General features: G+C 37.4%; 1 long non-coding RNA gene across 1 annotated transcript; it reads left to right on the forward strand.

Moving 5' to 3' along the window:
- Positions 1 to 685: 685 nt before the first annotated feature.
- LOC144334589 (uncharacterized) lies at positions 686 to 22185 on the forward strand. Its single transcript, XR_013404551.1, has 3 exons — positions 686 to 787; positions 13859 to 14059; positions 18129 to 22185. It is a non-coding gene; the product is annotated as an uncharacterized LOC144334589 (long non-coding RNA).
- Positions 22186 to 23964: the final 1779 nt, after the last annotated feature.

A 23964-nucleotide genomic window follows, 5' to 3' on the forward strand; every position in this document is an offset into this window, starting at 1 on the left:
TTAGCTTATTTTTCTATCACTATGTCATGCAGAAAAAGAAAGAAGAGGACATAGCAGGATGCCAGTGTCCTTCTTTTTATAATTCATTTAATCTTCCTGACAGTATCCCTCTAAACTTCAGATTCCTCATCTATTAAAAAAAAAAAGAAGGATAATATCTTCTCTGCTTACTTTACACTAAAAATAAAATCAGAGACTAAATGGAAAGAATAACTTGTATATTTTAAAAATAAGTTTTCTCTCTTAATTCTAAGTTAACATTCACTTATTTTTTCATTAGAAAAGAAAGGCAGGATCTAATATTTTAAATCAAGCATTGAACCTCAAAATGCTGACAGCTGGCACTTTGGGAACAAATTAGAGCCCAGAAGCAAAGATAAATGGAAAGCATTTACAAGCTATATGATCTGGAAAATGGGAAGAGAGTCAATTTTTGAAAAGAGGGGAAGAAACAATCGTCTGAATAATTAGAAAACAGAAATGATACATTAACAGTCTTAGCACACCACAGAGAATAGGGACACAGATGGATTCATTAGAGGGCTGTTTTTTCTTTTAACACAGCCTCAGTGGCTTTAACACAGACAGATGTAAAGGGGAAAGGTCAGACTGTTACGAAAGGCAGCAGAGCTACTGAAGAGGAAGAACACAAACAAAAACAAAATTACATTGTTTTCCATTGCAAATTCATAGTCACAGGATTCCAGATGCAGGCTCCAACTGATTGTGGCAGAATGGACTTGCTGGGAAGGAAAAAGACTAAGAAGAGTGAAAAAGGAAGCAGGAGGTACAATGATTAAAAGCATAGATTCTGTTGCGGGACTGCCTGGGTTTGAATACTAGCTTTACTAACTGTGTGACCTTCAATAGGTGACATAATTTCTCTGGCCTCAGTGTCTTCATCTCTAAATTGAGAATAATTATAGTACATTTCTTATTGAGTTATAGAAAATAACTGAGTAAATACAGTTAAATACAGACTGAATGATAATGAGAAAACAGAAATAATACATTAACAGTCTCAGCATACCACAGAGACTGGTCGATTCATCAGAGAGTTACTTTTTCAACACAGCCTCAGTGGACAGATGAGAAGGGAAGAGTTAGACTGTTAAGAAAGACAGCAGGGCTACTGAATAGTAAAATCATAAACAGAAACCAAATTACATTATTTTGCATTGCAAATTCACTCATATGATTACAAGTAAATTGCTTAGAACAATGCCTGATACTTCTTCAAAATATGTGTGTTAATTCTTATTGTCCATATATGAAAGAAATTTAAAGGTATTAAAAGCCTGTCAAACATGAGATGGTGAAGAAAAAAATCCTCAGATTAGTAACCTCTGATATATGGTGGCATCACTGATGAAGCCACACAGAGTTCCTAGCTATCAACAGGTGATCAAGGAAGAAATTTCAGAGACAGGAAAGATGAAAAAAACAAAGACAGATAATACTAGAGAAAAAAGAAAAAGTTACCTGAAAACTATTAAGTAAAAATTTACACCTGGCAGATTATTTTGTTTCCTAAACCCAGCTGGATATCACTTTCTAAAGGAAGTATATGATAAAAAAAGAAAGAAAGGAAAAAGAAAGGAGGGAAGGAGGGAAAGGGGGGGGAAGGAAGGAAGGAAGGAAGGAAGGAAGGAAGGAAGGAAGGAAGGAAGGAAGGAAGGAAGGAAGGAAGAGAGGGAGGGAGGGAGGGAGGGAAAGGAAAGGGAAGGGAAGGGAAGGAAAGGAAGGAAAGGAGGGAGGGAGGGAAAGAAGAGGAGGGGAAAAAGATAATGAAGCTGTAACATGAGACTGCCTGGGTTTATATCCTTGGCTATGTCATTTACAGGTTGTGAGGCCTTAGATGAGTTATGTAATCTTTCTGAGTCTACTCTTCCATAATGATAACAAACAGTTAGCTTATAGGATTTTGTGAGGAGTCAATGAAATTACTTAAGGCCATTTAGAACACTGCCGAGCACTTATTAACACACAGCAACTGTCCAGTAGATATTATTCCTGACCCCTGAAATATGCTAAGTATTGTTCCTGGTATTGTACAGGTAAAATGTTAAAAGTCTCAGAACAACCAACTGAAGAGAGCAGACCTCAAGGGTACTAGTGATTTCCTCAGCACCTGTCAGCTAATGAGTAGCAAAAGTAGGATTCTAATCCAGCCCTTTCTGGATCCCATGTCCCATGATCCGCTGCCTCCCAAATGAGTCACCAAGTGTAAATCACATCCATTACACTGCATAGCACATCACTTAACACCCCAAAATAGAACTTGTGTATACATTAAAGAAATGCAGCATTTTACATAAACCCAGGTTTTTATTTTAAAGCCAAATGTGAACAGCTAATAAAAATTATAGCAACTATGATTTATTATATATGAAGGGTTTTACATACATCACATCATCATTGTCATTGTCATCATTATTACTTGAGTGACTGCCTGTTATGCATCTGGTGCTGTTTCATATTTTATATCTGTATTTCTCAAACTTTAAAGTGAATAAGAATCACCTGGGGATCTTGTTAAAGTGCTGATTCTGATTCAGTAGTTCTGGGGATAGCCTGAGAGTCTGCATATTTAGCCAGGTGATACTAATGCTGCTATTTTTGTAAAGCTTAGAGTAGCAACATTTTACAGGCTATTTTTCCTCTACATTAATGCTGTTATAAGAATTTTACAGGAACGATTATGCCCATTTTAATGAAGAAGGAACTGAGGCTCAGAGAGGTTATGAGCTCTACCTCTGGATACAGTAAGTAGAAGACAGAGCCAGAATTCAAGCTGCCATACTCCTGGGTCCAATGTCCCTCAATATCTCCCTCAAATACATTATAGACCATATTTAATCTAATTCACATTCCAGTATTTTAAAATATTCACCTTTATTTCAGAAACATTAGCTAAGGATTCATATATATTTAAAAAACCTAATTGGATATCAAAATATAATAAATACACATTCTTGCCCTTTATAATAACAGTCTAGTAGGAAGGCAGAGAAATAAACAAGCACTAAAACATAATATGAAGATAATCAGTACTGGCAAGAGTACAAGAAATTAAGGACTTTCATACAATCTTATGGGAATTTCAGCTGGAACAACTTTTCTGGTGGGTAATGTGGTTTTATGTCAAAATGCAAAATATGTGTAGTGATTGACACAGAAATTTTGTTTCTATACATTTATCCTAGAAAAAAATAGATGGTGAAGATGTGAGATAGGAAGATAGGTAGGTAGGTAGGTAGATAGACAGACAGACAGACAGACAGATAGATAGATAGATAGATAGATAGATAGATAGATAGATAGATAGATATTCATTGGATGTTCATTGTAGTATTATTTAAGAACAGTGAAAGAATTGAAACAACTGAATAACTGAATTCAATATCCACTGGAAGAAAATTGACTAAATTATCTGTGCACTCAGACTGTGAACTACCATAGATCTATTTAGAAGGATAAACCATAGCTGTATGAATTGACATGGGTAATTATTCACAGCATATTTTATAGGCAAAAAAAATTATTAAATAGTATGTTTGGTAAGACTTTTCATGTAATGAATGTTTATATAACTGATAAAACTAGCATATGTAAAGTATGTTGATATCCATGGTGTTTATCTTGGGAGAGGGGATAAACAAAAGGGCTTTCACTTTCTCCTTTACCTGGTTCTATTCAATATTTTTACCAGGTTGACAAACTGTTTTGTAATTGGCAATAACTGCAAGGATATTGCCATTGTAGAATTAAACATCCACTGTCAAAAACAAAGTGTGGGCAGAGTGTTACTGCCAGTGAGAGGCAGGAGCTCCTCTCACTGGCTGACCAGTTTTGGGAAACTCCACAGAGAGGTGACATGCCAAATGAAGGTGGATGGTTGAGTAGGATTTCTTTAGGATGGGAGGACAGGAAAAAGCACTGGAGCTTGAAGAGAAGTTAGGCAAGTCACTGTCACTTGATGACAGTGGAATGAAGAGATCAGGGTGCTGTTTGCTTTTTCAGAGGTCACAAGCAATATCAGAAGACAATGCATATATGTATAAGACAATTCGAGATTCAAAGCAAGGCAATGTAGAAATTTAGAGAGAAGATGCAGATTTGGACAAGAACTTTTCAGGACAGGAGGATTTAGTTATTTCTACAGGGGTTCTCAATTTTATCCCAGCCTCTGAACACCTGAATGACAGGACAAATTTCATTATAATGGTGGCACAGAAGGCTAGCAATTCTCAAGAAATAGGAGGATAGGGGTGTCAGTTTCCCTTTGATGACTCCTAGCACAGAAAGTCACTGTGAGAGGGAACTGTTGAGAGACAATGAGTAAAAGGTTGGCTGGAAAAGCTACTTGGTTTGTAGAAGCTTAGAGCATCTTTGCTACCTAAAAAGTAGTATCAGGTCTTTCTCCAAGACTAGATTCCTCTCCAAGAGCAAGGTTGCTACAACTCATCCATGTGACATCCTCTTTTGGATTCCCCATATTGTTTACCAATTTTGGGGTCATATGCAAATAATGTTATAACATGACAGTAATTTGAAAATTAGACCATTAAAAATCATCCATCTTTCACTCATTTATAATTTTATATATTTTATATTGATTGCTCAGTCTTCATCCATAAGCATATATCATTTTAATAGTAATAGTAATACATTTCTTACTCTCTTCATTGATTTTTATTACTTAACATTATAGGTGCATATTTCCTCATGTAAATACATAGTCCATAACTGAAATTTTAATGACTGCATTATATTCCATTGAATTGGTGTGCCATATTTCCTTACCCAGTTGTCAGACATTTAAGCTGTAATGAGTAATATGGTTTATACCTTCTTTTTATATTAAAAACTATTTATTCACAATAAATTCCTTGGAGATAAATTATTCAGTCAAAAATTATAAATTTCTTGTCTCTAAAAAAGGTCAAATCTCTATGACCACTTGCCTCATATGTATATGCGGTTTTATCACAATGCCACTAGTACTTTATATTATTATTTTTAAAGAAGACATTTTCTAATTTTCAAGGTGCAAAATTGAGACTTGCTATTGTGTAGGGTTTTTTTTTAAGATTTTCAATGGCCAGTGCTAATAAGTCTTTTATTTGATGTGAATGTCAAGCTTATAAGTACTTGTTTGGTTATGAGGTCCAGACTGCTTGTGCACTCAGGCAAGTTGTTTAATCCATTTGTCCTTCTGTTTCCTAGCTATAGAATGGGAATAATCAAATGTTTATCTGACTGGATTGTTGTGAGGATTAAATGAGTTAATAGATAAAAAGCAACTAAAATGGTGTCTGGTACACAAAAATCACCCAATTTATATTAGATGTTATTTTTATTGTTGTCATTATCAGTAGGACAAGCAGTGACATTAATTTGATAACAACAAAGGATTAAAATTTATGTTTCCTATTGTGAGAATTGATAGTTCAAATCACTTGGGATATAAATATTTTGTCTAAGTTATTCACGTATCTACTGCCTTGATCATTAGGCCCACATAACCACAATTGATGGATAATTTTGTGGAGGTTCTTCATCTCCCTTGTCTCCATTTCTTCATCTACTAAACATGAGAATGGACATACCCTTCAAGATGTTTGTGAGGATTTGAAATAATATGCATAATTAAATGGAGATAATTAATCTTCTGAAAGGCTAATATAAGAATTATCTTAGGAAGAGGGCTTTCTTTTTTCAGAAATTGCCACATTAGCCATCTTGAGGTGGTCTTCAAGGCTTTAAAGAAGTAAGGGAAACCACTTTTCATGAGAAAGAGAAGCAATTTGTTACTGAGAAGAGAGGAGAGGAGAGTGATAGAAGTGGTGAAGCCAAAAGATAGCCAGGGCTTTGCAGTGACATTCTGTATTACCCTGGAACACTCCAAAACTTTCCATGTAGTTCCTATTTCCACAATGTATGTAGAGTGAATTTATTTTATGGATGAGTTTGATGTGGGACCGTACAAAGAGAGCCTCCAGGGAAATTCAGGGACCCAGAGATTAGTAAAAGGGGTATGTAGAGACAGATAACCAAAGGTTGGTTGATGGGATTTTCCCCATGAAGACTTTGGTTGTCCCAAAGCCACAGATTCGGGAGATCTTAAGGTACAGGGAGGCTCCAGTTAGCATCAGGAGTATATCTATGTAAAACCCAGAACAGTACCAGGTGTATGAGAATTAGTTGCTCAATAAATTGTAGCACAATATTTAACATAAACATTCTTTCTTACATTTGACAGGCAACTATGCATTTTCACATATATTATTTAGCCTCATTTAATCTTCACAATAATTTTGGCATATTTGGGGCAAATATTTTTCTCAATCTGTTGTTTTCCTTTTTATTTCACTTATGATATCTTTTCATTGTGCCCATATTTGAAAATTGTATATAATTGAATATGTCAATCTTTTTCTTTGTGATTTCTTTTGTTGCTTCAAACCTTAGAGGGCCATCATTCCTCCAAGAAATCAGTAAGCACTCAATTGTATTTTTCACTAGTCATTTGATGATTTTATTTTTAAATTTTTTTTGAAAAGTTTAACTCTACACAGTGTCTTCATAAAAGCAGATATAGTGAAACAGGGATAAATTACATTTAGTGAACTAAGAAATTTTACATTAGCTAGTTGTTAGTGGACTTATATGTCACAGATATGTGTGTCTGCATGTACATGTGTAACCACAATGACCTTGTGAGATATGTTTTATTGTACCCATTTTACAGAAAATAACATTTGCTGAGTCCTTACCTCCTGCAAGGCTCTCTTTTAAGCACTTTGCAGTTTGTCTTTACAGCAATTCTATCACAGAGGTAGGGTTATTACTTTCATTTCACATGTGAAGAAACCAAGGCATCGAGCAGCTAAATCACTTAGTCAAGGTCACAGTCCTGGAAGAGGACAGTGTGAAGATTTATGCCCTGTCAGTCTGACTCTGAAGCTACTTGCTTAGCTATTCCCACACACAGAAACACTGTAGATCCAAGGGGCTGAGCCAGTCACTTGTTAGGTGGGTCTGATGACACAGTCCAGTATTTTCTTTTCTTTCTTTCTTTTTTTTTTTTTTTTTACAACTATACTCTCTGCATCAGTCCCCAACTCCCTCCAGATTGGGCAGTCGAGATGGCAATATCATTAACACAGAGACATCCTGCTAATTGCACTCAACATTTTGAGATACAGATATAAACCAATCTATAAGGCAAGAGAGAGCAAAATACTCAGAAAAGAAGAAGCTGCAGCGAGTGCAAATGTGCTTCTCAATGCTGTTTCCACTCAGGGGTTTATGTGCCTGGTAAAAGTTAAATGGCTATGTGATAAATTGACCATGAGAGAAAGCAATTTTCAAGGGAATAGTGAAGGGAGGAACAAAAATGATTAAGAAAATGGGACTAACTGGGTGAGAAAAGATTAAAGGAGTTAACTGTGTATAGCTGAGCTTGGTAAAGGCAGAAAGGGAAGTGAAACACCAACAAATATTCAAGCCAAAGAAGACTGAAGGTGAGTTCCGTAGGGTAGGAGGACAAGAATTATTTCATATGGTCTAGTCATTGCTCAAATTAAATACAAATTAATAGGAAAAGAGAAGCAAAATTAGTAGCCAGATACTTTACAAAGTATTCACACAACAATCTGGTCATATAGTCAACAGCAAGAGCAGCTGAAGATCGGGTGGGAGAAATGGGAGCTGCTGGCTCCTAGGTGGTCATTTTGTTTTGCTAGGCAGCTTCCAAAAAGCCCCTGCTTTCTTACATGGGGGACCAAATGATCTCTCCTTCCATTCTCATACCATGCACCCCCTTGCTCTGCATGTTCTGACCACCTTGTTCTCCACTCAGCTTCCTGACCAAGCCTATCATATGTCTCCTTGAGGACTTTCTTGACTGTTATTCTCTCTTCCTAGAACCACAGTTGGTGGAGTCATTGTCATACCAGGTCCTCTTCTAACTTCTTTTCCTCATTTATTTTCCATAACTCTATATGATAGCCTTTATTATTGCTCCCTTTTATAGATGTGGAAACTAAAGTGCAGAGAGTTTAATAGTGTGCCCCCTCCTAAACAGCTGGATTATTTTTTTTCATCTTCTTTTCATCTTTTCAACTTTTATTCATTCTTTGAGTCTCACCTTAAGGTGACTTCTTTAAGGAAGATTTACCTGAACACCACATCTAAACTATTTCATCCTCTCAAAGTAGCCTTCGCAAAATTTTCACTGCATAACACTTCCATTTGCTTAGCAAGTTGCTTTCCTTCAGCTTCTAAGCTCCATGGGAGAAGAGACCATTTCTGCTTGGAGTGCCTGCCACATAGTAGATACTGAACAAACATGTGTTGAATAATTGAATGTGTATAAATTAATACTAATAGTAACTGGAATAATAAAGGGGATGGCCCTGTTCTCTTCTGTGGCCAATCTACATCTGACATTTTTAGACCAGATCTGTATTTTATACAGTAAAAGTCTACCAGCACGCCAAATATACCAATAGAAATGTGCTCAGAGGAGAGTAATAAGTATCTAATGATGGCTCTGAGGGTTTCAGCTCAAAGCTATATCTTTTAAGAAACAGTTGATGAATGAAAAGTGTTCACTCTGGGGAAAATGGGCTATGGAAATATGCATAATTATTTAAAATATCTGAAGAACTCTATGTGTTGAGTAAATAAAATGACCAACTATCCTCGTTCATTTAATCTGCTTACCAATACCTAATACCTTCCCACCATCCTCCAAAAATATTGAATAGAAAAAACAATTTCATAAACAAACAATTACTTTTTAGACCAAGTATATGGAATAATCCAAAGGAAAAAATGTTTCTGACAACTGGGAACATAAAGTTTACCTTGACTTTGAGGGATACCAACCTGGGCGCAACACAAGTTGACATCTCATAAAAACAGGCATATTTTTGAACAGTCGAGATTCAGCTGAATTGTACCTCATCAAAACGTAAATTCAAAACAGTTGCCCTGAGTTTTCCTGTGGATGTCTTCTACACACTGATCATATTTGATTACCTGGACTTTCAATTATTTGCAGAGCCCAAGGAGCAGCCCCAGGGTATTTAGGAATCAGCAATTAGTTCAGTAGGTAAGTGCTGTGCCTAGAGGGTCATCAGGTATGAGGAACTACTCAATTTAACCTGAATTTTACACAAAAGTTACATTTATATAAAGAGTAGCAATTCCTTAGCCTTGTGCTCAAGGCTTCGTATTCTGACTTCTGGTGCTTACACTACACAACAAACTCTTTCATTAGATTAGTAGGTTGTTCCCTAGGTATCTAGGTTCTCACTTCTCTTCTTACCATTCCTTTGCCTGATTGCTTATCTAAATCCTCATGAGCCTCAGATCCTACTTAAGCCATCTTTCCCTGGAAGGCACTCTAGATCTCTCCAGCCCAACTATCTAAGTCTTTTATGATATCCTTACCTTAGCTGTAAATTGTGATAAACTCATTTTAGCACTAAATTAGATAATACCATGCAAAGTGATTTACCAATGTATGATCTGTTTTACCTTTCTGAAAACGTTACTTTATTATTATTATCTTTTTGAGATGGAATTTAACTCTTGTTGCTCAGGCTGGAGTGCAATGGCATGATCTCGGCTCACCGAAACTTCTGCCCCCCAGGTTCAAGTGATTCTCCTACCTCAGCTTACTGAGTAGTTGGGATTACAGGCATGTGCCACCACGCCTGGCTAATTTTGTATTTTTAGTAGAGATGGGCTTTCTCCATGTTGGTCAAACTGGTGTCTTAACTCCTAACCTCAGGTGATCTGCCCGCCTCGGCCTCCCAAAGTGCTGGGATGACAGGCGGGAGCCACCGCGCCTGGCTGAAAACATTAGTTTCTAATTGAAGGCTATGTGAATCTTTTGTTTACAAACCCCAGTAGGGTACTGTGCAAAAAGAAAAAAAAAAATCAATGAATCTATAGCAACTTTGAATCAACAAATAAAGGTATTTTTTATACATTTTAAATATTTTATCAGATTGTACTTATTAATATTCCAATTCACTTCAAAAGGATTTGCAGTAGAGCACCAAAACAGCAAACACACATTACAGTTTCTGGAAAGAAATAGACTCAAGTCGTAAAAAGAAGAAACATCAGGATATGTTAGCCATAAGAGTTAATATTGGGATGAACATTAAACTTTGTTCTGAGTCTCTTGATAGCCAAGGAGCTACATGATATGTTTCATTATCTGTTTTGATCTGATAAAATGGAGTAGACCGATTCTTTTATCATTTTTCTTATATAAATTCCAATGCAAACTTATCTCTGGAGATGTTACATAAGGGATCACTAGGTAAAACAATGAATAATATTTTCAACACTTTTTACAACAAATACATAAGTGATCTTCTCATAGGTTTTTCTTCTGATGTTTGGTAAAGACCAGAGGTATAATTGAGACTATGTAGAGATACAAACATATAACACAATATTTAGATAAAATCCTATTATATATATGTATATGCACTTTATATATAATATATGTATATGCACTTTATCTAGGATTTTATCTAAATATCCTAGGTATCTAGGTTCTCACTTCTCTTCTTACTTCTCACTTCTCACTTCTCCTTTGCCTGATTGCTTATCTAAATCCTCATGAGCCTCAGATCCTACTTAAGCCATCTTTCCCTGGAAGGCACTGTAGATCTCTCCAATGTGATCTCTTATATATATATATATATCCATGTATACATATATCTCCATATTATATATATATATCTCCATATTATATACATATCTCTCTCCACTCTAGATCTCATATATATATGTATATGCATATATATGTGTATATATGTATATGCATATATATGTGTGCATATATATACACACACACACAAAGAAAGAGAGAGTTTTGTTCTCAATTGGGCTTTTGAGATAAATAGTTTAGGGAATTTTCTAATATCTTCATTCTTTGTCATTGGTTTTTCATTTTATGACTAACTTATAAAGCTTAGCTGTTGGAATCATGATCAGCTACTTCTCTGTTCTTATTAACTTTATACTCATAAGATTTACCTTTGTTGGTAATAATTAGACAAACTAATATTTATTCTTAGAATCTACAGGATACCTTACTGTCCATTATTGAACATGATCCTCACAAGAACATTAAATAAGTGCTATCACTATCTCCATTTCTTATATAAGAAAATCTACTGGATGTGAAATGAACAGATACCTGAGTTCAGTCTGCATGCGTAGTGTATACATTAACACGATGGAGGGTGGGGATGGTGGTGATGGTGCTTCCATTTTTTCCCAAGACAATCCATTTTGAAATAGCAGTGCCATCTAGCGGTTCTTTTAGACATCAAAGGAATGAGGATGTTTCAAGATGGCCCCTGGATAGTGCAATCAACATTTTATGCTACCCTACCATGTATTATCTGAGCTAAGAGCATTTACTGCTAGTTGACAGATTTTTGACCTTTCAAATGGAAAGTGTACCACATCTACCGAAAGTCATTCAAAGCTATTGATCCTAATAAATAATCTGACCTCAACCAGTGGTTCTCTTCCAGTTATTTAATGCTTAAGAAAGCCAACAATGTAACCTGAAGAGGTCAAATGTGATTAGGAAGGACCCATAGACATGATATTATCAGAAAGTGGCTGACTTGTGTGGGCATGTGTCAAAGAAAAACAAGACATGTTTTTTCCGTATGTTTCCTAAGAAAAGGAACACTGAAATATTGTTCCACAAACAAGATGAAGACTGTAGATAACAACAATAATAATAAATAAATAATGTGGTGTTTCACATTTTAAAGGATACAAAACTATTTCACATACATTATTTCATGGCTCTCCTATTCGCATTTATAGGTAGTGCCTATTTTTCTTGGTTCATTCATATCATTAGCTTTATTTAGAATACTCTCTCCTATTCACGTTTACAGTAAAGTCAACTAAAGTGCCACTTTCTCCCTTAAGTGTTTATTTGCCTCCCTCTTCAGCTTATCACCATGAAGTGCTAGTTTTATTTTTACCCAGGTCGTACTATACCTTGTTGTTACCTGTCTTAGAACACTTATCTTTTTTGGTCTTGTGGGTGTAACTTTTGCATATGTTCTATATCCTCTATTTCATCAAAAAGACTGGGTATCTTAAGTCTTGGTATCTTAAGTTATGGTTACTCTCTAAAAGATATAATCTAACTGGCCTAAGGCCTATTATCATGATGTCCAGAGACTCCTATGTAGCTGATCCTTGTTCTAGTTCGGCAGCTCAAAGATTAGGAACACATTTAGATCAGCGTTGCCAGGCTGGGAAGTCTGAGGGTAATAAATGAGAATTATTTTCAATGCTGAGGGTTGTAGTTCTGTGCTGTACTCTGTAGTCATGTTGCATATTGCACAACTCAAAATTTGATAAAATACACCTGACTGGTAGGAGGCAATGCCAGCACTGACTAGACCCCTGCCCTATTCTTATATACATAAGACTGAACTTGGAATATGAGTGGGGCAGAATTGAATTTTCTATAGCTTTGATCTGATCTTCACTCACACAAATAGTATCGTTTGCAACTATGCATCCCCCAAGTGAGGATTTATAAGTCCCAAAACTCACATCTCTGCCTGTCTTGAGTGATGCTGCTGATTCTTCTACCATCTTTACTACACTAACTTTCTTCTTTATACTACAGATAACTCAAGCTTAATTGATCAACCTAAGTGATGTATAGAGTTTTCATCACATTAATCCTTTAGTAGTGGCTGTACCCTTAGATTAATATTTGGTCCAGGGCATGAATTTAATAGATGATTATTTAATAAATGCAAGTATAAATGAATGAATAAACATACAAAATTACCAAATGAATGGGGGAAGAAATGTATGCAAGCAGGGTATGAGATGATACTGCGTTTTTATTTTCCTTGACCCATTTATTCAATAGACATTTAGAGGTTCTTCTGAAGCACAAAATTCTATAAAGTATTGGGAGAATATGTTTGAACACATGGTCAAATGTAACAAAGTGGTGTAAGTCGGAAACCTGATTAAGATGGTATGTTTTCCTTCAACTTCATAGGACACAGCTCAGCCACCTAATAAATACAACATGCACTGATAACTGTACCAGGTAGTTGGAAAGTAGCCTCGGACATAGACAACTGTGACATTTAAAGCACAGAAAAACAGAGAGAGAAAATAGCAAATAGACATGGTCCCACCCCCAAGTTAAACACTGTTGATGTTTTGGTCTATGACATTTCAAGCATATTAATGAACCAGAAGCACACACATGCTAATGTTAATGGAGCTCTGAATATGTGCCGGTGCTAGGTACAGTTTCTCTTTGCCAGTGTTATCTTATTTAGCTACTGTCTTGGATGTTGCCCCTTCCAGGGCTCCCCTTTAGGACTGAAGCACATATTTCCCAACTGCTAGGAAGGTTAGGAATGTTATCTTGCTGAGAGTGCTCAGTTGTCAGCCCTCACCAATAATTATCTCAGTCATAAAGAACTGCCTCTCAAATTCTTGCCTCCTTCCAGAGCCAGTCTGTATAAGATAACTCACTCATATGAGAGAATAAAGGGCTGCCCACCCACCTGCAACTTGGGACCCCACTGAAGGGCAATCCCAGTTTCAGAGATTCTCGTGGGAGTGATTATGTTGTAACTGCTTTGCAGCCCAACTTTTCCTTCTGCTCAGTGCAGCTGCTTTCTTTCCTCCGCAGGCATTGGCTCTAAAGGCCACTTTCAATAAAGCTTCCAAACACTAACCTTTGTCTGACAGCTATTTGAGAAGTATTATTACATATTATTAGGTCATATTTTAAATTCCCATTTTATAGATGATGAAACTGAAGGAGAACGATGGAAGCATGTGGCTCTAGGTCCTGCTGAAAGGAAAAGCCTGAGCAAGATCTAAAGGTCATTTGACTATTGAGATCCAGTGTAGAATAAGCTGATGAAACAGAGTTATTAGCAAAAGAACTGATTTCATCATCTATTTTCTCAATCCAAAAAAGAACGGCAGCATTGGGTCCCTTCAGGTATGAATTTCTTTCTCCTACCTTTTCTACTTTATCTCATTCCACAACTCCCAACAAATAGGAATTTTGTTTTGTAGCTTTGGTATTTTTGACTCAATGAAGAAGGCTCTACTAGGCAGGCTTAAACTTGAAAGTTGCAGAGGCTGGTGCTTGGAATTGAGATGTACAGAGGTCCCTACCTGGGAGGACCAAGTGAGATGCCCTGAGGATAAGGAGGAGACTTTGGGCCCTTAGTGCCAGATTTGTGTCCTGTTTCCATGGAGCCACTGGTGGCTGTGGCAAGGCCCCTGGGAGAGTAGTGCAGCAGTGCAAGAGGGAGTTCACACTAAGAGTCATGGTTTTTGAAGCTGCAGCAAAATATCCTCATGTTTGGTGAATGAAGCTACTGGCATTAGAATGGAAAATATTGGCTTGGATGGTGAGCGTCTCTAAAATGGTACAAAAAGCCAGTAACTCCCCCAGATTATGGCAACACATAAGCCTGGGGTTTCTGTAGGATCCCGTGGATACCACCCACTAATGTCTGAGAATGAATTTAGCACCAGCCATGTAGGTGGATGTTGGAGCAGAATTAATTTTATTTAGAGACATACAGAAGCATAACATGCCCTTCTGTTAAATGTGGGAGAACAAAATATAATTTCTTCCAAGATGAGTATAGATAGATAGATACAGCTAAAATAAATCGTGTACTTTTAAATTGATCATATTTTGATGATAACATTTTCAATATTTGTGTAGACATCCATTATGTGGGGTTTTAATAATCTAACAATTAATGTAATTAATTAATATAACATTTACTCCTAACCATTTAAATTGATTTAAATTTTTCTTTTTATAAACAAAATTGTAATAAACATCCTTGCATGATTTTTTGCTTACATCTGATGTTATTTCTTTAGGATCAACTCTTAAAAATGGAATTGCTGAGTCTTATAGAATGTATGCATCGTGATGGCTTTGATACACATTCCCTATTTGCTGCCCTGAAAATTCAATCTAATTTAAGCACCCACCAGCCCATGTTCCCATACCTTCATCAACATTGGGTGTTCTTTTTCTTTAAGAATTGCCAATTTTATGTGCAAGATGTGGCCTTTAGTTACTTTTAGGTACCAACATTCATTGTTTTCTTGGAACACTTTGATATTTATAAGGCGACCAGTATAGACTCCAGGGTAGAAGTATTTAAAAGGCCCACATTTGCAAAGATCTAGAGTTCTTCATAAATGCTTTATTTCACCTGTCAACTATGAAAGTCTTATCTAGGATTTCTCAGGTGGAACAAACAAGTTGGATGGAAATGATAAATACAACTGCATTAGATAATGGAACTCAGTCTCTCTCTCTTCCTAAATCAAAGCTGCCTTTCCATGCATGATATCCTTAAAATACAAAGGCAACAAAAAATAATATCACAAACGTTGATATTGGAGTGTGGACAGTTCAAAACAGCACAGAAAAGCAGATATCAAACTTTCTTAGCCACTAGGGATAGACTCTGGGCTTTATAATAATTGGCATATTTCTCCTTAAGGTCAACATCTCCATTTCTCCAATAATTGTGCAAACACAATGGAAACACCAAATATATTAAATACATAAATAAAATTTTGTGTATTATTAAACGCATAAACAAATGAATGTTTACGTATTTGTATAGTATGAAATTCTTTCTCCTACCTTTTCTACTTTATCTCATCCCACAACTCCCAACAAATAGGGATTTAATTCAATCTAACATGGGCTTGTGGGTGTTTAAATTAGATTGAAATTAGATTGTTTATGTACTTATTCAAGATGTTTATACTGAACAGTTACTTTGTGCCAGACTTTATACTAAGTGTTTTATTTTCATGGTTATCTCTTTCAAATCTTACAAAACAATAAAAAATCAGGCCAATGAACTTGATACTAGTATCCATATTAGTTTCCTAGGACTGCTGTAGAAAAGCACCACAAACTGAGTGGCTTAACTGACAGAAATCTATTGGCTCACAGTTCTGAAGGTTCAAAGTCCAGGATTAAGGTTTCTGCAGGATTGCTTCTTTCTGAGGGTTGGAAGCATCGGCTCCTTGCCTCTCCCTTAGCTTCTGGTGGATTGTTTGCAATCTTTGGTGTTCCTTGGCTTGTAGAAGCATCACCCCCTCCTCTGCCTTCATCATCACATGGTGTTCTCCCTTCCATGTCTTTATCTAAATTTCCCCCTTTTATAAGAACACCAGACATATTGGAGTAGGGGCCTATCCTACTACACTATGACCGTACCTTAACATGAACAGTTTCATATGCAAAGAACCTATTTCCAATGAAGTTCACATTCTGTGGTAGTGGGGTTAAGATTTCAATATATGAATTTGGGGGAACACAATTCATCCCATATAAGATCCCATTTACAACCATGAAAACTGAGACTCAGAATATATTATATCTATGAGGGACACACATGGAGTATTAATTGTACGTAGGCCACCACTTTTACTTGAGCGAACCAGGATATGAAGCCATTATATTTTCTATCAAATCAGGAGGTCCTACAACTTGAAAATCCTAGACATGTGATAGAGCTAAAAAGGCACATAAAAGCTAAAATGACAGGGGAATTTGAAGGCCAAATTGAGTGGTTTTTATTAATTCTGAAGAGAGTCATAAAACATTTATGAGCAAGTGAGTAAAATGATCAAAGTTATGTAACTCTGGTGGTGAAATGTTGAATAAGGTCTGTATTTCCCAGAAAAAAAAACGTAGTTTCATGGTAAGCACGTTATCTCCCTAATATATACTCATTGTTATCATGTTTTAGCTTATATTGAAGTGTAATTCCTTCAGTGACAAGTGTCACAACTAAGGTTAGTGGCAAAGCTAGAGGAAGCACCTAAGACTTTGACTCCTAAGAAGTTCATCTGTCTCCTATGCTTCATTGCAGCTCTTTGATTCTCCAGCACTTACCGGGTGTGCAACAGTTCCCTCTGATTCTGACACTAGCTACCCGGAGTCAGCATCATTTAAGTCAGCAGATTTAAGGATTCAGTCTCACAAGACTGCCCTTACTCCAGATCTCAGCAGCAAGTCCCAGGTCCCCAGGCTACCTGTATTTCTCTCCAACTTGGCTGCAAATTACAGGGTTCCCTTGATCCTCTCTCAGTTTAAATAATTTGCTGGAAGGACTCACAGAACTCTTGAAAACACTATATAAACTAACTTACATTTACTGGTTTATTATAAAAGATAGGATGCAGGAAGAGTCAAATGTGAGTGATATGAAGGGCAGTGTTGGGGGTGCAGGGCAAGCTTCCACACCACCCTCCCAGCACCTCTAGGTATTCACCAGCCCAGAAGCTCTCTGAACCACCTTATTCAAGACTTTACATAACAGTCTGCAGCCCCTCCTCCATCCCTGTGGTGGGGAGGAAGAAGAGGCTGAGAGTTTCCACGTTTTAAATCATGTGTTGGTTTTCTGGTGACCAGCTCCCATCCTGAGGCTATCTAGGGGCCCAGCCTCAGTCACCATATGAGCATAGACATAGGCTTGTTCCAAAGGGGCTCATTATGAAAAATCAAACACTCTCTTATCACTCAGGAAATTGTAAGTTTTAGGAACTCTCTGCCAAGAATCAGGGACAAAGACCAAAATACGTATTTTTTATTACACCAAAGCAGCCCTAGCATGATAGAGTGATTGAGAGATAATATATTAATATTTTTTGATCCTAAGAAATTTCACCTTACAGTTATTCTTTGACTCATGCTGGGCATATTCACATCTCCAAATTAAGAAAAAAACTAGGAGTTCCTTAAAAGAAATTGCTTATTAAATAGCTTTTATGTACCAGGAAATATGCAGTGTTGGAAAAACTAAATAGCATGTTATGAGAATGGCCATTAGTAATTCCAGGCATTTTAGTTTCTCAGATACTTTTCCTGGGCTTCATTCTCATGATAGTAAAATCAGCTTAGATTTGTCTAGCACTTTACAGTTTACATGTCTTGACCTTTATCCCATTTGAACAACTAGCCTGACTGATATCCTTTCTGAAATTGACAGCTTATTTTTTTGTCTCTCTAGGATCTGTTGTCCTCAGTTGGATTGGTGGAACCTAGACTCCTGTCGTTAGCTCTCTCACCATTCAAAAACAAAAACAAATAAAAAGAGGGAAAAAAAAGTCTGTCCTTCAAAATGTGGATGACTCCGTTGGATCTCCCTCTGCCTAATCCACCTGCCATACTGAATTTTTAAGTGGTCATCATTCTCACTGCACTCCTAATATTCTAGCCACACTTCCAGCCTGGCTTTGTTCTGGCCAGCCATCATGGTATTGTGCAATAGTAACAGTTAAAGGATGAGCAAAATCCTGCAACAGCTGTTATTATAATTAGAAACAATAAAACTATCTTCATCATATGACTGGCAGCCTATAGTTAAAGGCAAGCCAAAGAAACAAACTAAGAGCTCCATGGGAAAAAAAGAATGCTATGCATGATTGGCACATTTAAGCCACAGCGATTCTGACAGATCTTTACCTGGCTTCTGGTGAGACAAGTAAAAGCAGTGAGATGTCAGAGCACTTCATGATGGTGGGGATTCTAACCTTCAGGGCCAGCAGCAATACACTGAGAGGGGGTGAACTGGGTCTTGAAGGGAACCAAAACCACACCACATAAGAAATGTTTAGCTTACAGAAAATAAATGGAGGACACTGACCTCTCCCTTTGATTCTCAAGAGCCTGCATTTCTTGCATGCTCTCAACCTACCTCCAGTCCTGGATATGTATGTATACAAAACACTCTAAAAATAAAAAGTCACCTGGAGAACAGTATGCCTCTGAATTCTATGTGACATTGATAGGCTCACCCTTTTCAACCTGCTGTCTCTCTCTGGTCTCACCAGGCTCCATATCTCCAAGGCAATAGGCCCCAAAGAATGCTGAGTGTGGTTTACTTGGCACACGCTCTGTACTAGGAGTCTCTGAGTTAAGTGACATACAGGATTCCTGCCTCCTTGCCCCATCCATTACCAGCTTCTTCATTGAGGAAAAGTACACTAGAGAAGTGACAAGGGAAACACAAAGTGAAAACACAGAGGAACACAAATTTTCCATCGCTTGGAACATTTCAGCCTCTCTGGAAGGCAAGATTAAAGGTGACTACAGAAGACTCTTTCCTGAGAAGGGCAGGAGTTATTTCACTAAGCTAAATTCAGGACAGGAGATGTACCTGTTTTTGAGAGAATATAATAATCACTCAAACCATTCTTTTGTGGAAAAGGAATCAGCATTATAAAATTCTCCAAAGTCAATGGGTCCATCTGGAGTAATTCGAGGTTGTCTGTGACATGTTGGAAACAAAGAAATGACCAACAAAACCCAGCTTTCCTGTATGATTAATGACCTGAAATATGCCTGGCTGTTCTTGCAGGTTCTGGTCCCACTCAGTGTCTCAGTCAGAGATAAAGTGCTAACCTCTGTAGTCTTGGTTGCTTCAATGCCAGTTCTCTCTAGTATTGGAAAGTACAGATAACAGGTTTCTGTTCATCAAAGATGTCCATAAATGACTCTGGGTACATTGTTGGCCAGAGAGCTCCCTGTCTTGGACAAATTTAGGGAGATACTGGGAGAACTTTTGAAAGAAACATTGTTGAGGAGATCCAAAAGGAGGGACTTTGGTTAGACTAGGCTTTCGCCTCTTCTTCACTTCTGGCCTGAGTTTTCATAGGATTCCTTGGTGAACTTAGAGTTCAATAGACTTTGTAACCAAATGACCAAGTGCTAACTCTAGGCCCTGTGCTAGGGCCATGGGATTATGAAGATTAACGAGACAAAATGCTTTCCCTCAAGAAGATGAATGCAATTAAAAAGAAAGACATGAAGACAGACTATTCTAATGTAACGGAGTGATGTGGTTGCCATCACACTTCCAGATGATGGAAGATTGCCATTCCAATCATCTTCTTCCCTAACCTTAACATTGATTTTGTGTGTGTGTGTGTGTGTGTGTGTGTGTGTGTGTGTGTGTGTGTGTGTAACATATTTGATTGATGAGGAAATTAATCAATGGCCTTCAATGACTTGCTCATTACAACACCGGGGCTAGGACTTAAGTCTAAAACATCTGATAGATACTAAAAATGCGAGTCTACATCAAAAGCATCAATGGGCTATGTACTTGTTTGTGTTTCATTGTCTTTTCAGAAATGATTGTTATACCTTCTGCAATTTAAAGGTTTTTCATCTTAACTACAAAGAAGGAAACAGCTTCTTCTGTAAAACTATCATGGGAAATGTGTTAGAGCACTGATTCCAGGACCCCCTGTGTGGCTTGAAAACAAAAACCCAATAATCAGCCCCTCCTATTCTGTTCTACTACTTCTACATTTGTGAAATGTAAATCACTTAACTGGATTCAGTTCTCATCACTCTCCAACTTCACTGCTCAGGGAAAGAGATCTCCAGTCCTTCACAGCTGCAGTGCCTTCTCCATTCTACACAGCTGCTTTAGCTGTCTGTCTTGTTTCTTCTTTCCTTTCCCTTGGGAAGAGTTAGCCATTGCTCCAGAGTGCAGTATCTTTCCAGTCAACCTTATAATATTTGTCTACATCCTCCATTAGATGGGACCATATCTTCCATATTCACCCTGTATTTCTGGTGGATAGCCCTGTGCCTGACATGTGGAGGTTGATAGTTTACTGAGTAGTTCTGTGTTAAGAAAACAGAGTTATGTATTTTAAGGTAAAGTTGCTGAACTGATGTGAACATTCACATTTGTAATTCATTTCATATCGACACATTTTATCTTAGTGGGCACTGCACACTTTCGGATTGAAACTTTGTTCTCTGACTGGGATCCACATGGCTCTTTCCTTTGGCCTGTACCTGGCTTGTCTTTTCTATCACTTCTGTTTTCATTCTCTGAGCACCCTCTTTCCTATTTCATCTTCTGATCTTGAGAGATGTGCCATTTCTGTCAAATTTCTCCAACTACAAATAGTTTTTCTATGATTTTCAGAGCATAACAGGTATTTTGGATGGAGATGTCAAATACAAGTACATAGCAAAAGCCAGTCTTCCTTTCTCTCCCAAACCCGGACCCTGAATGATGCTCTCACATAAAAGGACCAACTCTGGAAAAACAGGCACTCTCAGACTTTTCTTACCATTTCAACTGTTCAATTGGACCAGCCTCACATCAAAAAAGTCTTCCCTCATTGATAAGAGCTAGGGCTTCACAACCATGTGGACCTGGGGTTTAATCCTGGCTGTACCACATTCTAGCTCTATGACTTACTAAAAGGTTAAAAACAGGAGATATGTATATATAGCTAGATAGATCTAAATATATATTTGCTTCTAAGCTTGACACATACGCATATTATATAACAAGCTCAAACAGTGTTTACTCTTGATTTGTTTCTCAGTCCATCACCCTCACATGTTTCACGCAGAAAATCCCTGTGATAGATGGCAGTTGTATACACAGAAAACTATTCACTCCCCTGGAGGTAGGAAGGTATATTGATATCCTTTTCAGAGACCCTGACTTATACCTCTTTATAGATAATTTCACAAAAAGATGTGTAGTTTGGCATTGATATCCCTATCTTTTGGCACATTCTTCTTTCTTCTCCATCTGCCTCACCCTAGGGTCCAAGAAGCAATGAACATTTACTGAGCACTTACTGCATGCCAGCACCCATGCCCTGGGATATGTGATGGCTAGGAAGACATCATCAAATGACTCAGAGTCTACTAGCTGAAACAGTCATGCACGCAAACTTCATGGAACACTGTGATAGAAATGGAATACTGGAGTGGGGAAAGCCTGGAGTCAGGGAGACCAATGAGCAGGCTTTCGTGAAAGTTGGGGTAAGAGATGAGATGGTCTGAGCAAAGACAGTTACACTGGAAAAGGAGATCTGTGTCTGAGAGTGATTCCTGGGATGGGAGTCTGAGGAAAAACAGGATGTACACCTTATTCTTTAGATGCTAGCTTAGATGGAACTGTGGTTGGTGATATGTCCAACGAAGACTAGAAACATGAAAAGAGAAACAGCTTTGGAATGATTGTGATGAAGCCAGGTTTAGATACATGGTGTTGATGACTCTTGAAACTCAATTGGAGCTGTTCAGTGGGCAGTTGGAGATTATAGTTTTGAACTCTAGGAAGCTCAATGCCTGGGGTTAAAGTGAGCATTAGCATTCACAAAGTGTGTGATGAATGAATGATTGGATAATAAAAAACGGTATTTCCATTTTGGAATACATAACTTCCATCTCCTGTAATGAATATACAGTATGTTCAGTCCTAAATAATGTATCTAAATTAACTGTTTCTAGGTATACTGATGATTAATGTTCCATCTAGAGTATGCAGGGCTCACGCAATTAATAGAAATAAGTGAGATATTTCTACTATCATCAAGGAAACAAATTAGAAGAAGCATTTTAAATTATAATGGAAATGAATAGCATAGAATCATAGAGGTGAGAGGATTCTTACATTATTGTATTTAATTCAGGACTTTCTGGCAAAACTTTCAAACTTGGCTCAGTCATCACCTCCACTGTGAGGTCTTCTCTTATGTGACTTTCCTTTCTTCAGTTCCTATCCAAACCATGCCCACTCCTAAAAGAAACAAACACTCCTTCTTCTATGTGACTCCTGTTCTTGGCATGAGCTTAAAACCAGATATATTCTGGGCCTGCCACATTTTAATTGTATAACTAAAGGCACTTAAAATCTCTGGGCAATGATACTTATTAGTAATGCCATGTACATGATACCTACTGGCCATTAAATACATGTAGTCAGAATAAATACATTTAATTTCATGGGGATTTTATAAGAAAGAGAGACAGTACTCAGAAAGTCCTTGATGCAAAGCAGGGGCTCAATGACATCTAAGAGTACTGTAGAAGATGTGTCTATTACTGTATTCATCCCACTCTTTTACAGTTATTTTGCATTACTTTGCAGTCTCACCCTCATGGATAATATTGTTTATTCATCTCTATGCTTATAGTCCTCAGTATTTACCAGGTACTCAGCAATTATTGGCTACAATGGGCCATTGAAGAATGGTCAGAAGTCTTTACCTTTAAGATCCACAGCACTGGGTGAGAAAGGATGAGTCAATGCTAGACAAGCTGAAGGAGTGAGAGGGAGAAAAAGAGGGAGAAAGAATCCTTAACACCTATAATGGAACTCATCAAAAAAGAGACTATTCCAAGGGCATCCTCATCCAGGAACTCTGTGGCTCCTGCATCCTCAGTCTTTCCCCCTGCCCAGCTATCCAGCTAAGATTGCTTATCTAATCGCTGTGTGTGTCCTAATTTCACAATTTAATGATCCGTCTCAGTGGCCCTGTCTTTCTTCCTCTGGTGCTCTCTTGCCTTGCTGCCTTTGCCTTTGAGCTCGTGGTCACACTTTATATAACATAATTACAGATCCTGAGCTCCCAGAATGCAAGAGGTTACTCTTTTAATTGCAGTGAGTTCTTTTAAGTTTCTGCTTATTTTTAATTATGAATGCCTGAAGCTGACTGGCCATGGTATTACTTTCAGCTCTGAAGAAAGAAATAAGCCCAAGAAGCAGAGAAGAAGTAATAGAAATCCCATTTTCATGCAAATTGCCCTGGTGACAAAGAAATGTGGAGAACAGAGATTCATTCCTGCATTCCTGAGAGGTGACACTCGCCTTTGAAAATGTCCAGCTCCACGTTTAGAAGAGACTTAGAAAAAACTGGCTCATTACACAATAGTTACAGGCCCAAAAAACCAGTAACTCAACTCCCTTTCCTATGTTTGTTTCATTTCTGATATTTTGATTGGCAGGATGGGCCTTAAGCAACACTTCTATGTTTTAAAAAATTCTGCCTTCAGGAAATGAAACTCCTCGGCCTTGCACC

The sequence above is a fragment of the Macaca mulatta genome, chromosome 14, assembly GCF_049350105.2.
Source record: "Macaca mulatta isolate MMU2019108-1 chromosome 14, T2T-MMU8v2.0, whole genome shotgun sequence".
NCBI lineage: Eukaryota > Metazoa > Chordata > Mammalia > Primates > Cercopithecidae > Macaca > Macaca mulatta.